The following is a 14,085-nucleotide window of genomic DNA, read 5'->3' as shown; positions in this document are numbered from 1 at the left end:
GTCTCCCCTCAAGTCCTTAATACTGTACCTGTACAGGTCAGTTATCTCCTGTACAGACATTTCTAACTGCTCTCTCCCTGTCAGTGGTACAGGAGCGCTTCAAGTACACCACAATTGTGCCACTTCCCTAGAAGACCAAGATACCTTGTTTGAATGATTACTGCCCAGTGGCACTTTGTAAGTGCCCAGTGGCACTTTCTTCAATGATCATAAAGTGCCCAGAAGGAATTGTATTGTCCAATAAATAGTAAATTGCACTATCCCAGATTCCCTTGAACCACTTTAGTTTGCTTTACTACCCAAATGGGTCAGTTGTTGATGTCATATCTCTAGCACCTATGTTACAATGCTGTTTATAGATTACAGCTCAGTCTTTAACACAATTGCTCCCAAAAAGCAGCTCCCAGAGCTCAGGAATCTGGGCTGATTCAACTCTATCTGCAACTAGATATTGTATTTCCTGACGGGTAGACCTCAGATGGTGAGAATTGGCAGCAATCTCCTCTACAGTCCTAAACACTAGCTGGAGCTCCTCAAGGCTGTTCTCTCAGTCCTAGGCTGTACTCCTTGTTCACCTGCAAGTGTACAGCCATTTACAGCAGCAACCACATCATTAAGTTTGTAGATGACACCACAATTATCAGGCTGATCAGCATTAACGATGAGGCCGTATACAGGAGTGAGGTGGAGCATCTTACAAGAGTAAAACAAAAGAGCTAACGGTGGACTTTTGGAGACACAGGCTGCACACTCACAGCCCACTCAGTACTGATGGAACGAAAGTGGAAACAGTCACCAGCTTTAGGTTTTTGGGAATTCACATTTCCAATGACCTAACCTGGACTGTGAACACGGACTCTATCTTGAAGAGGGCTCAGCAGCGCCTCTATTTCCTGAGGTACCTCAAACGATAGGGAATGCCAGTACCTGTGTTGGTGAACTTCTACTGCTGCACCGAGAGCGTCCACACCAACGGGATCACTGTGTGGTATGCAAACACCTCTTCTCAAGAGAGAAAGGCACTGCAGAGAATGGAGAATGTGGCCCAGAAGATCATCGGCCATGGTCTCAAATGCAACATGCAACATATTTATTGTTCTCTTATTATGTTTGTGGTGTACAGTCTTCTACATTTTGTGGTGTTTTCTGTTGTACAGTTGTTTCCTATACTGTGTATGTACCGAGAGATCAGTGCGAATAAGAATTCCAATGTACAGTATGTGTACATATAGCATACAGATGCAGCCATTCAAAACAAGCGAGGTACGCTGCGGTAAAACGTGGTGGCTGTTGCATGACAACGCATCATAATGCGATTATGATAATAGTATCCAGAATCACCTTGTGAAACTGCCAGGTGGAGCTAATAAAGCTTAACCTCTGATGTACAACATTTGAGCTGTCGCCAGAAAATGCCTGGTTTTAAATCCCAGTCACTGCTGAAGGACAATCTTTTTCCATTTAAGAATTTAAGTTGTATACTCTTTAGACTTTTAATTATTTTAAACTGTATTACAGCATGTTAATAATTAAATTGTAAAAAATTGGTATATTTTATAAAAGCAAGATTGCTCAGTTGGACAAAAGTACACAACCTACCACCTTTATCATAAATATGTTAATTGTGCAGAAATAGTTTACACATCAAAGTCTTTATGGAAGATATTACTAATAATATTAATAATGAATGACCTTGGACAGGCTGTAAGCTCAAGGTATTACTGTGGTCCTCTTTCTTTGTAACCGTCTTAGTAAACGAAAATACTTTATTTTTTCCTTTACAAAAAGTAACACCAAAGCATTTCGTTGATCTGATCACGTATTAATTTCCAATCATACAAAGTAAGTTTAGAGAATCTTCGATTCACCATGCCTTTTATATGCTCATAAAGGATATTAATTTAGGAACATAAACATATTATGTAAACTGTATATGGCGGGTATTGGTAGTTTGAAGAAAAAATACACACCAGTATTCCACTTTCTTCCTAAACATTTTAAGCGTCAAATTTATTTTATTTATCTTGCATTAGGTGCTCCTTCTGACTATATTAAGTTAATATACTTTGTAAAAAGTTATAATGTTTTAACCTTTTCTGCAAATATGCTCATTATTGCATTAAACAAAAGCATACTTTTCAGAATTTGATTAATGGGGAATATAATATGGAATCACATATCTAAAGAAATTAATAAGGTTATAATTATATTAATGTACTGTAGCTCAAATTATCACATTAGTACACTTTCTTTGGATATGTCTGCTTCAGTTTCACTCCTTTCCATGTGATTATGTCTGTGCCGTGATAGCTTAAGTGTGTGCCTTATATGCCTGAGGTTGGAGGTACAAGCCCAGCTGTCGCCATGAGTTTTCTTTTAACAAATAAAAATGTATTTGAAAAACTAAAAAAGCAAATATCATGGACACTATATTGACATTTTTATATTTCTAAATATAACAACATGTTCAAAGCTAAGTCATTTATTAATAATAATGAATAATTTAAAGCGGCTACTACTGTCGCTAAAACTGATAATAAATATTATCGACACTATATTGAATGTATTGGTATTTCTAAATATCACAAAACGTTCAAAGATAAGTGTGTTAAGTGATTTCCATTTTCCATGAATACTTGCGCTCGTTATCGCAGTAAAAGAAAGTCATACTTTTCAGTATTTAATTATTAGGGAGTATTATATGGAATCACGTATCTAAAGAAATTAATAACGATATTACTTTAAGGATTTAAATACGGTATGTCTCCCAAGGCGCTTCCCCATCATAGTGACCAGGTCGTACCTGCGCCGGCAGGTGTGGGAACAGCTGGCCGGCTCCAGCGGGGACGGCATCTCCTCTCTGGGGCATCCGCACTGGTTCCACTGGTGGGACCACTACTGGGTAGCCCTTGTAAGGGCTGTGGCCACCTGTTGCACCCAGGAGTTGCTCAGGCTCCGGGTGTTCTCTACCCCTGGGTTCAGTCTCTTTCTGGGTCACTTGACAGTCAGCTAGTATCTGCCACGGGTTGTCCATCCTGTCCACTTCTGACACCAGTGCAGCATTTTTGAGTTCATACAGGACAAAGGACAAATGGAGACATGGTAGGAAAAACAAGCAACCGCCTTTATTCTCTCTTCAACACCAAAACCAAACACAAGATTTTAGGCACAAGTAAGGGGACTGATGGAACACGTACACAGGTTTAGGAAGGTAACTCGTTAACAGAAGACTACACACTTACTTAGCTACACCGGACACTTAAACTAATAGAACACTATTTACGTAAGCAGGGTCAGCTGCTGGTCATCGCGCTCACCCTCAGACTCCCACCGGCTACAACTGCCAGTCTGCTTCGCGGTAGCCTAAGTGCCTAGGTGCGCTTCCTCCTCACCACCGGGCGAGGGCGCTACAATACTTTCCAGTCAGCTCAGCCTTACTGATATCACCTCCTTTGTTACCATTGTTGAGTACACTTACTTCTTACTGACTTACATATTTATTTCTACAAGTCCTTTCTGCAAACGTTTAAATGCAGTAATTTTCAAGTTATGATTTGCAATAAATTTAAAGTAATTGAGATCCTATTTACTGTTTCCTGAAGCCCTTTACAAGATCTTACCATAAAGCTCTCTTTTGGAAACTGACAGGTTTGCATTTAGTAATTAAATATGGTGTAAAACTGTGTAAATCATTTATGAACACTGAAGTAAAGCCAGCTGGCCTTTTATTTTGTTTTCAGTGATAGAGGGATAGATGTTGCTTACCTTCAGCTTTCACTATCTTTTCAGTCCCCATCCGGGGCTGCTACTAGAACTGGCCCCTTCTGGGGTGATCTTTCACTGGATCAGGAGTCTCCCTACAAGACTCTGTTTCTCACTGACAAACCTGACAGTGAGGGTCTAACACAAACTGCCAGACTCTGCTACTCTGCCTCACCCTAACCTAGAAAGACCACTTCTGTCTGTTTTCTGATCCTTAATATGAGAAATTGGCTGCCCACAGGTATCCCTGATTCCTCCATAATCTTGTGAGTCAATTATTAATGCTCTTCTCTGTGTATCTGCAGACATCTGGAGTGTCTCCACACTGCTCTCTGGTGGCCAAACTAGAAAGAAGCCATGGTATCTTCACTTGGTTTTTCACTAAAGAAGAAGTAGACAAACTGTCTCAAAGCATTTCAACTGCTCTTCAGGTACAGAAGAGACTCAAAAATAAATCAACTTCTGGGGCCTGATGGCATCTTACCAACTGTACCCAGAGAAATGAGAGGTGTTCTTCAGAAGACACTGACAGAGCTCTTCCAGCAGCAGCTCAACAATGGGGCTGTACCCAGGAGCTGGAGGATTGCTAATGCAGCGCCCATCCAAAAGGGTGACAATACTGACCCAATTACAGACCAGAGTGTGTAACATCTATAACGTGTGAGCTTATAGAAACAATTCATAGAACGAATCACCTATATGGAAATAGTATTCTACAATGGATATAGAAAAGGTAGGTTTTTCTTAGCTACCTAATAGATCAAGCTTACATATGGCATACACTAAACATATGATACGATGTATTTACATTTTTTGAAGTTCATTCATAAAAGATGAATTCTCAATTTACAGGCAGAAGGCACTCAGTTAAATGTGTGGAATATGGATTGAACTGGTTAAAACAACATGAAACACAAGGTGCCGACAGGAAGGGAATATTGAAATTGGGGTGATACACAGTAATTAAGTGGAGTCCCAGGGGGAACTACTGTATATTAGGACCTGCTTCCTAATTTAAATCAAGAATTGGGATTCTTGTATTAAGTAAATTAGTCAATTTTACAAAAAGATTAGAAAGATTTGTGAATATTTTTGAAGCAGAAATTTTCATTTAAAAAGATTTGGATAAACCTCAAGATTAGGTGTTTTTATGCAAGTATAGTAGTGTAGAAAACGAATTTAGTCTTAGTCAGGTTCGTTGTGAGAAAGATACAGTGAGTTTATTATGTACTCTATGCATACAGTAATGACACAGCCATAGAGTATCCACAGCCACAGAGTAGCGGTGAAATTCAAAGCATGAGTTGAGGTATCCCTGTTTAAATAGAAGAGTAAGCACAGATGATGAAAGAGATTCCTGATAAGTAGCACCATCACCCTTCCCCTAAGGGGGTGATTGACATCACCCATGATTGACATATTTGTACATCAAACAAGAACACAGGCAGCTTGTTTATGCCCCGGATATCCATCCTCTACCAGCCCTGGAGCGTCTTGTTATTGTTTATGTTTGTCATCTGCTGGATCACAGCCAAATGGTGTATTACAACACCTGTTATTTCTCAAGCAGCCCAGGCAACAATTAAGGGCCTGAAGAAGCTCTTAACCCTTTCCTTCAGTCAGAAAAAAATAAAGTCTAAACATAAAATAGGAAACACTGAGCTGGAAGAGACTAAATACTCTATGAAAAAGACTCAGGTGTTGTGAGGAAGCAATAAATAAGACAAACACAACTTTAGGCTATACAGTATACTCACAAGTGTAGTATTCTAATCAAGGGATGTTCTGTTGAAATTGTACAATGCGCTAGTTAGGCCTCATTTAGAATATTGCATACAGTTCAGGTCATCATGTACCAATAAAGATATTGCTGCTCTTGAATCAGTACAGAGAATCGCAGCCAGATGCAGGACTATGAGGGAACTTTATACAAGTTCTCAAAACCTTCAAAGACATTGAGAGGGTCAACACAGCAGACAAACCAGAGGACACAAGGGGGGATATGTGGAGGCATAGGCAGGGATAATTAGCTGATAATTAGACCAGGTGGAAGAGAGCAGGAGTGTTTTTTTGGGGAAAAGGACCAGTGGAAGTTATAGATAGATAGATAATACTTTATTAATCCCATAGGGAAATTGATGTGTTACAGCAGTCCAGCCCAAGACAAGCAAAAACAGACATCAGAATAGTTACAAAACAAAATACATAGGTGTGTGCAAAATGTGATGATCAGAGTCACTGTAAAAACAATAAAATATGTGCAAATTGTGCATAGATTTATACAGACTGATTGTCCAAAAAGTGCAATGGAGCAAACATGCTGTCCATAGACAAGCAAATGAAGGGCTAACAGTCCTAGGCCAGCGTTATACACCCTGACAGCCGCCGGGAGGAAAGACCTGCGGAAACGTTCCCTTGAACACCGTAGCTGGAGCAGTCTGTTGCTAAAAGTGCTCTGCTGCCCAGTAACAGTCCCATGAAGCGGATGAGAGTTGTTGTTCATGATGGCTGTGAGCTTGGTCAGCATTCTCCTCTCAGCCACCACCTCCATGGGGTCAAGGCTCATCCCCAACACAGAGCCAGCCTTCTTGATAAGTTTATTGAGCCTATTTGCATCTTTTGTCATGATGCTGCTGCCCCAGCACACAACAGCGTAGAAGATGGCTGCCGCCACCACTGATTCATAAACAATGTGTAGCAGTGTTCCACACACACCAAAGGACCTGAGCCTCCTAAGAAAATAAAGTTGGCTCTGACCTTTCTTGTACAAGGCGTCAGTGTTACCAGACCACTCCAGCTTACCATCCAGGTGTACCCCTAAGTACTTGTAGGAATGTACGCCCTCTTTGTCCTCACCCTGGATGGAACAGGGTTCAGCGGAGACTTATTCCTTCGAAAGTCCAAGATAGTTTCTGTGGTCATGCTGGTGTTAATCTGTAGATGGTTAAGATGACACCACTCCACAAAGTTGGTAATCAAGCTTCTATATTCCTCCTCCCTCCCCTCTCTAATACACCCCACAATTGCAGAGTCATCAGAGAAATTCTGCAGATGACATGTCTCAGAGTTGTACCTGAAGTCAGAGATGTAAAAGGTGAACAGGAATGGAGCAAGGACAGTCCCCTGTGGAGCCCCAGTACTGCTAACAACCTGTTTGGACACACAGCTCTGTAGCCGTACATACTGTGGCCTGCAGGTCAGATAGTTTATAATCCAGGACACCAGGGGAGTGTCCACCTGCACCTTAGCTTATCTCTCAGTAAAGGTGGATGGATGGTGTTAAAGGCACTGGAGAAATCAAAGAACATAACTCTCACAATGCTCCCCGTCTTCTCCAGGTGAGAGTTAGCTCTGTGTAGCAGATAGATGACTGTATCCTCAACTCCCAAGTGAGACCGGTAGGCGAACTGCAGGGGGTCCAGTGCTGTACTCGCTAGGGTTCTGAGGTGGTCCAGTACAAGCCTTTCCAGAGTTTTCATTAGGTGTGATGTAAGTGCCACTTGTCTGTAGTCATTCAAGACTTTATGGTGCCCCTTTTTTGGGTACTGGCACCAGGCAAGATGAGGTTGAAGACGTACTGCAGCACTGAACCCAGTTGGTCCATGCAGATCTTTAGCACCCTGGAGCTGACACCATCAGGACCCGCTCCCTTCCCTGCATGGAGTCTCCTCAACTGACCTATTCAGCTGTGATGGATAGACCGTGGAGGGCAGGGGAAGATGGAGTAGGAGTAGGAGGGATCTCATGATGGGGTGACTGAGGACATGAAGAGGGTGTCTAGGGTGAAGCCCTGTGAGGTGAATGGACAGTGGACCCTGTATCGATTCTGTTAAAGAAAAGATTCAGCTCATTGGCCCTCTCCAGGCCTCCCTCACCCTGTTGGCCGCCGGACAACTTGTATCCGGAGATCTTCCTCATGCCATTCCACACTTCTCTCACATTGCTCTCACTCAGCCTGTCCTCCATTTTCCTCCCATAAGCCACCTTGCTTTCCCTAACTCTCACCTTCAGCTCTTTCTGTGCTCGCTTCAGCTCCTCCTTGTCACCTGCCTGGAAAGCCTTCTTTTTCCTATTTAGGATGGCCTTCAGATCACTGGTGACCCAGGGTTTATTGTTGGAGAACCACCGCACTTTCCTGGTGGGCACTTCACTGTCAACACAGAAGTTTATGTAGTCAGTGATGCAGTGGGTAAGACCATCAATGTCATCTCCATAAGGCTCAAAGAGTATCTCCCAGTCCGTTGTTTCAAAACAGTCCATCAGTGCATCATTAGCCTCAGCTGACCATCTCCTCACTGTCCTGGTGGTTACTGGTTGCTGTAGTACAAGAGGCTTGTACAGAGATAGGAGGTGAATAAGGTTGTGGTCAGATCTGCCAAGGGGGGAGAGTGATGTGGAGCTGTAGGCATTCTTGACATTAGCATACAGCAAGTCCAAAGTCTTGTTATCTCTAGTAGGGCATTTAACAAACTGACTAAAAGTAGGCAGGGTGTAGGAGAGCGAAACATGATTAAAATCACCAGTTATCAAGAACATGGCTTGTGGGTGACGAGTCTGTAGTCCGTCTGTAACAGTGTGTATGACATCACACACTGAGGCTGCGTCGGCAGAGGGCGGGACATATACCAGCACAACAATAACCTACGAGAACTTCCTAGGTAGGTAATATGGCCACAGGCTAACTGCTAGTAGCTCAATGTCCGGGGTGCGGAGCTCTTCTTTTACAGTAATATGATTACTGTATATTTAAGCTATTACAAACATACTTTGTATATTTAATACTGTTATATTTAAGCAGTAGTTATTGTTTGGATGTTCTGAGGTTTGTAACTAATCCTGCCTCATTTCTCTTTAGGAAAATTTTAGTTACAAATGTAGTTGCTGTATGAGTCCAGTAAGAAGTATGCCTTTTGTTTTAATTGTTTTTTATATTAAAAAGTATTTCACTGGCCCATTGAAAGTAGGAAGACTGACTATGGGCGTAGCTTTGAAATAGACACTTCATTAATTGGCGATTGGTATAATGATTGTAATGATTCCTTCAGGAGATTTTATTTGTAACATATTTACATGATTAAAATATTAGGATGTTTCAGAGTAAAATCTTTCAAGTGCTGAGAAAGCAAACTAAGCAGTAAACAATTTTTACATCACTACCTAGGAGGAAACAAATGCCAGCAATGGGAGACCTGAGTTCAACATTGTGGGAAATGAACCCTGTTTCAGTGACGAAATCATAGTGCTGTTACGCAGGAGAGAGTAATGACCTGTCCTGTTTCCCTCTTGTGGTCAATACTTATAACTGCACTCTATCTTTCTTTTTGTTTATATTGATTTTATTATATTTATTATCTCTAATGTTAATTAACATTATTTTATTGGTAATGAGTTCTATTTCATTGTCTTCTCTCTCAGCACCTGCAGTAAGTCCCAGCTGCAGCAGTGCAGTCGCTGTGCAGTCCTGCTGAGGGGTGTGTAACACTGTGTGAGTGGCCAGTTACTGTTGATGTTATGTTCACTCTGACAGTAATAATCTCCTGCATCTTCAGGCTGGACACCGGTGATGGTCAGAGTGAAGTCAGTCCCAGATCCACTGCCACTGAAACGACTTGGGGTCCCAGAGTTTAGTTTATTTACAAGATATATCAAAAGTTTAGGAGCTCCTTCAGATTGTTGATGGTACCAGGCCATGCGTTGACCATAGCTGTCACTGTAAACTGCAGGACTGGTCTTACAGCTCACAGTGACTGTCTGTCCAGAGAGAACAGATTTCACTGATGGAGTCTGAGTCAAAGTAACTTGTCCAGCGAATTCTGAAAGATGAAGATGGTGATGAAGGTCACTGTTGCTGTGGGTTCTGTTGCCATGAAGGGAAGCTCCCAGTCATGAAGTGTTAAATTCACAGGGCTATAAACACTCCCAGAGCACTGAAGCATGTGCTGCCAATGCAAAGCGTCTCTTCTATGCAAATTGTCAGCAACAATTCTAGAAAATATTTTGTCTTTGAATGGACTAAGATTAGCATTAAAACATCCATGAAGAAAACAATTGATCCTGACAAGATTTATAACAAGAACATGATAAGGCAAAATTGGTCGAGATCATATTGTATTTGTTGAGGTTACGAGGTTTCTGATAAATGATTTTGAGAAGTTATGGTTTGTGACTTGATTACATTTTTAGCTGAAACCTGTTCTTATACTGTACATTCTGTATGTATGGTGTTCCTATCCTTTCAATTGTGAAGATTAAAGTATGAAGGAGGTGAATATGAAAATTATGAGAATTTATCATTTTATTGCAATACAACAGATTCCTATTCTTATAAATATATACAGTATGATATCACTGTCTGTTGAGTTGTGATTAAAAGGGCAGTAAGAATAAATAAATACAGACTGAGTTACACCTCAAAGCAACTTAACCAGAGCCTGTGGATACACTGTTGGCCACACCTGAGAGGGAAAGTCAATTCTATTGTTGATTCTACTGGAGATGAAGAGATTTGACAACCAGACACCAGCAGTGAAATCACAATGAGGTACAATGAGGCAGCAGATTTTTCTCACTTTAAGGTGCTCAGACACTGGTGGCTTTTATATTTCTGCCAGGTTGCTTGTAAGTCAAAGCTATGCCATGGTCACTGCCTGTGTGTAATCAAAATGGAGCAGCTTGACTTCCTTATAAATACATCTTTCTCATTAATAGATATTTGATGTTAAGTCATAAATGTCAAAGCAGTGTGACAAATAATCAAGAAGAATTAGGTTTTGGACCAAATTAGGGATGAAGCGTGCAAAAGGCACTGATCAGTAGAAGATTACTTTTGTCTTTAAGTATAGTGACGTTCATCATTATGTCCTGGAATGTGCATCATATCACCTAGACCCCTAGATAAGACTCCTGCTTCTCCTGCTGCTCAGTGTGGAAGAGGGAAGTGATTCGAAATGCCACTGTAAAGCTGTTCTGTATCTGAGCCTGTAGTCATTGTTCACACATTGACAATATTCTAGTCTCTATAGATACAGTAACTCATTTGTATGGGTAGAAATGGACTAAGTAAAGTGTGTAATTCTAGAGGAAATCATATTTGACTTACCCAATAAATTAAAAATGAGTAGAAAATTAACTTTTCATTAGCACAATAACCCAAACCTCAAGTCCAGAGCCACACTGAAGAGGTCTATCAAGAAGAGACTGAATGTCCTTGAGTGTCCCAGTCCCAGTCAAAGCCCAGATTTGAATCCCATAGAAAAGTGATGGAGAGACTTGACAGCTGAAGTTCATAATCAATCCTCAACAGACCAAGTGAGGACTGAAGCAGTTTTACCAGGAAGAACAAACACAATTATAGTACAACATCCTGCTGTTCACATCTGAGGAAGATGTGCTGTATCCAGGAATGTTGACAACAGTACTTACTGCCAAATCTGCTTCTCAGCAACGACTGCCTTAGGGTACTGAATACTGATGCTTCGGTAAATGTCACGGTCTATATCATCCTCGAAGGTTTCACTGGCATTTAACCTCCTACCCCTATAACAGAGTTAATTTAAAACTCAATGAAAAGAAATACATGAAAAAAAAAGAATTAGACACATTACTTGGAATTCAACAAAGTGTCTATATCATGAAGTATACTGTACTTTGTAATACTACAGCATTACTTGTAGTTAATACCATTCATTTATATGTGTAAGTAGGAAAGTTTTGAGGTACATATGCAAAAAAGCCGTTATTTTCAAGTGCAAGAAAGTAATCATGTATTTCAAGTATTAAAAAATGAAAATCACTTGAATCACAAGTCCATACTACAATCACAGACCTGAAAATAATCAAAGTACTGTAAATCAATGTTAGACGATATATTAAACTCTGTGAATTGTCTGTATCTGTATAGTTTTTTACTTATTGTATTGACATGTTGTATCTAAACAAAGACATTCAGAATGTGGGAAACTGCCTAATTTGCAGAAATACCTAATTTTATAAACATGACAATATTAGAAACAGATGCCAATATCAGAAAAATACTTTTGACACTAAATAACAGAATACAGTATGAATATGAAAAAATATTTTAATTTCTGTTTTATGTTTGAACACATGCATGAAACTTTTATTTTCCCTGTTGTTTGAAAATAGTATAAATATGAAATTCTTGCATTACTCTAATATTTTTCTTCAATGTCAATCAAACCCCATCTACACACTGTTCTGATTGACTGAGTGTGGGCTGTGGGCTCAGGATGATCTGGGATATTACACAGGGTCACTATGAGCTCAGACAGTAGAGACAGTGAGAGACTGTAGGTGTGAGATGAGGACTTTACATCACTGTTCTTCATCACACAGACTTTCAGATTTATGAGCTGGGCTTTATGATCTTGTGTTTGAGCTTTCCTTCTGTTATGGAGTGCGTGACCGATTATTTTCAAATGAACACAATTGAATTAAGTGTATGAAATACATTATAGAATTTAGAAACACAAATATTTATATAACACTTAAAAATATATATTTTTTGCATATTTTATACTGTGTTTAATTATTAAAAAATATTTTAATTTAGGGCATTTCAGAAATCCTTCTTCAGGTGCTTAGAAAGAAAGGCAAGCATTGGCACAGAGGAGACAAATGCCAACAATCTGCAATGAACTGCAATGCGTTTTGGTGGCTTTATCAATGTGCTATTGAACAGCACAGGAATCGGTGATCTGTCTCCCTCTTTTGGTCAGTGTTGAAAACTGCAGTCTTCAATGATTGTACTTCTCTTGTTCTATGTGACAATAAACACACCAGGATAATCAAAAGCTTCAGTGTCTTCAGGCTCCTGATTCATCTGATTGTCATTGTAACAGATCCAGGGTTCTGTGAACAGCCAGTCACACATGTTAATAAGATATTAACTCTACTGCCTGAACAGCACCTTTTCTTTCTCTTCTCAGTGGAAGCTATCATTGGATTAAACATAAATAATATATAATATTGTTTAAAATACTAAAAAGATGTACTTTTAAATATTATCAAGAATATATAACATATTATCTACTTAGCTGTTAAAAGCATAAAATATTCATATTTTTCATTTTCAGGTTCATTTAATAATGTGGATACATGTAGAAGTAATTTGGGTAAAAAATGACTATAACATTAAGATAAAAGTTTAATACATTATGTACAAACTTAGTTGTGCTCAGTTCACCTGCAACAGCCATGCAGCTGTTCTCAGCCTCAGTCCTCGGTGGTTCCTGTTGATGAGCCAGAGCAGCTCCTGCAGGGCTGAGGGAGGTTTTTGTACAGACGGGTATCACTGTGTTACCCGCTATTGCTCTGCTGACAGTAATAATCTCCTGCATCTTCAGCCTGGACTCCAGTGATTGTCAGTGTAAAGGCTGTTCCAGACCCACTGCCAGTGAATCGATCAGGAGCCCCAGACTGATGGTTTGTTGCACCATAAACCAGGAGCTGTAGAGCCTGACCAGGTTTCTGCAGGTACCAGTTCAAGTAGCTGGTACTACCACTGGTAACAGAGCTGCTGGCTGTACAGCTGATCGAGACAGAGCTTCCTAACAGAACAGACTGGGCTGGAGACTGAGTCAGAACAATCAGCCCACTGGACTCTGGAGGTGAAATGGAAACAAAGAAAGAGTATTAATACTTGCTTGTTATAAACATTTGCTGTTTTTACACACTGAACTTTTAAAAATTAGGTTAAATATTTAGACACAATCATGAAAATCAAATTTACCTCTATCACACATTATGAAAAGTTTAATTTTTTAATCCTCACCTTGAGCGAAGAGCCCCAGTGTCCCCAGCAGTAGAATCAGTGGCATCATTGTCCTGTGTGTGTCAGTGACTCTAAAAGGGCTGAACAGTGACTGATCCACACTGTGAGTCTTAAAGTGTTTGGAGCAGTGAGGCGGCACAGGTATGCAAAGCTCCTTCCTGTATACAAATCCTGTCACAGACAGTTAGATGAGATCTGAGCTGTGAAAACAGATGGAGTTTGTTATGGTTTTGTGTCAGTCGATGTTTTGCTCTGTTTATCCCAGTCAAAGATGGGTTACTAATCTCTGAAGGATCAAACATTTATTTCAGGTGGGTAGCTGCGTCAGCATGCGTAGGCTGCAAAGGAACAAGTAATAGGTTTATTCCATGCTGAAAAAAAGAAGAAAGAGAACACAACGTTTCGGCCGTGGAGCCTTCTTCAGGTGTAAGAGAGACAATCTAAAATCTACATTGGAGAAACAGGAAGGAGACTCGGAGACTGCTTCAGAGAACATGTCAGGGCTGTGAAGATTAAAGATCTCTCCAAGC

The 14,085-nt window shown here is 40.3% G+C and overlaps 1 long non-coding RNA gene across 2 annotated transcripts; it reads right to left on the bottom strand.

The window, feature by feature from the left end:
- Positions 1–11,859: 11,859 nt before the first annotated feature.
- Positions 11,860–13,772, bottom strand: LOC148646926 (uncharacterized). Of its 2 annotated transcripts, XR_015927646.1 has the most exons (3): positions 13,556–13,659; positions 12,968–13,385; positions 11,860–12,633 (listed from the first exon to the last, which is right to left on the bottom strand). It is a non-coding gene; the product is annotated as an uncharacterized LOC148646926 (long non-coding RNA). The 2 variants fall into 2 exon arrangements; XR_015927645.1 differs by lacking the exon at positions 11,860–12,633 and having other exon boundaries at positions 12,844–13,385; positions 13,556–13,772.
- Between the last annotated feature and the right edge of the window lie 313 nt (positions 13,773–14,085).

This window comes from Lepisosteus platostomus, chromosome 16 (genome assembly GCF_059453375.1).
Source record: "Lepisosteus platostomus isolate fLepPlt1 chromosome 16, fLepPlt1.hap1, whole genome shotgun sequence".
NCBI lineage: Eukaryota > Metazoa > Chordata > Actinopteri > Semionotiformes > Lepisosteidae > Lepisosteus > Lepisosteus platostomus.
This window is presented reverse-complemented; position numbering and strand designations above follow the sequence as displayed.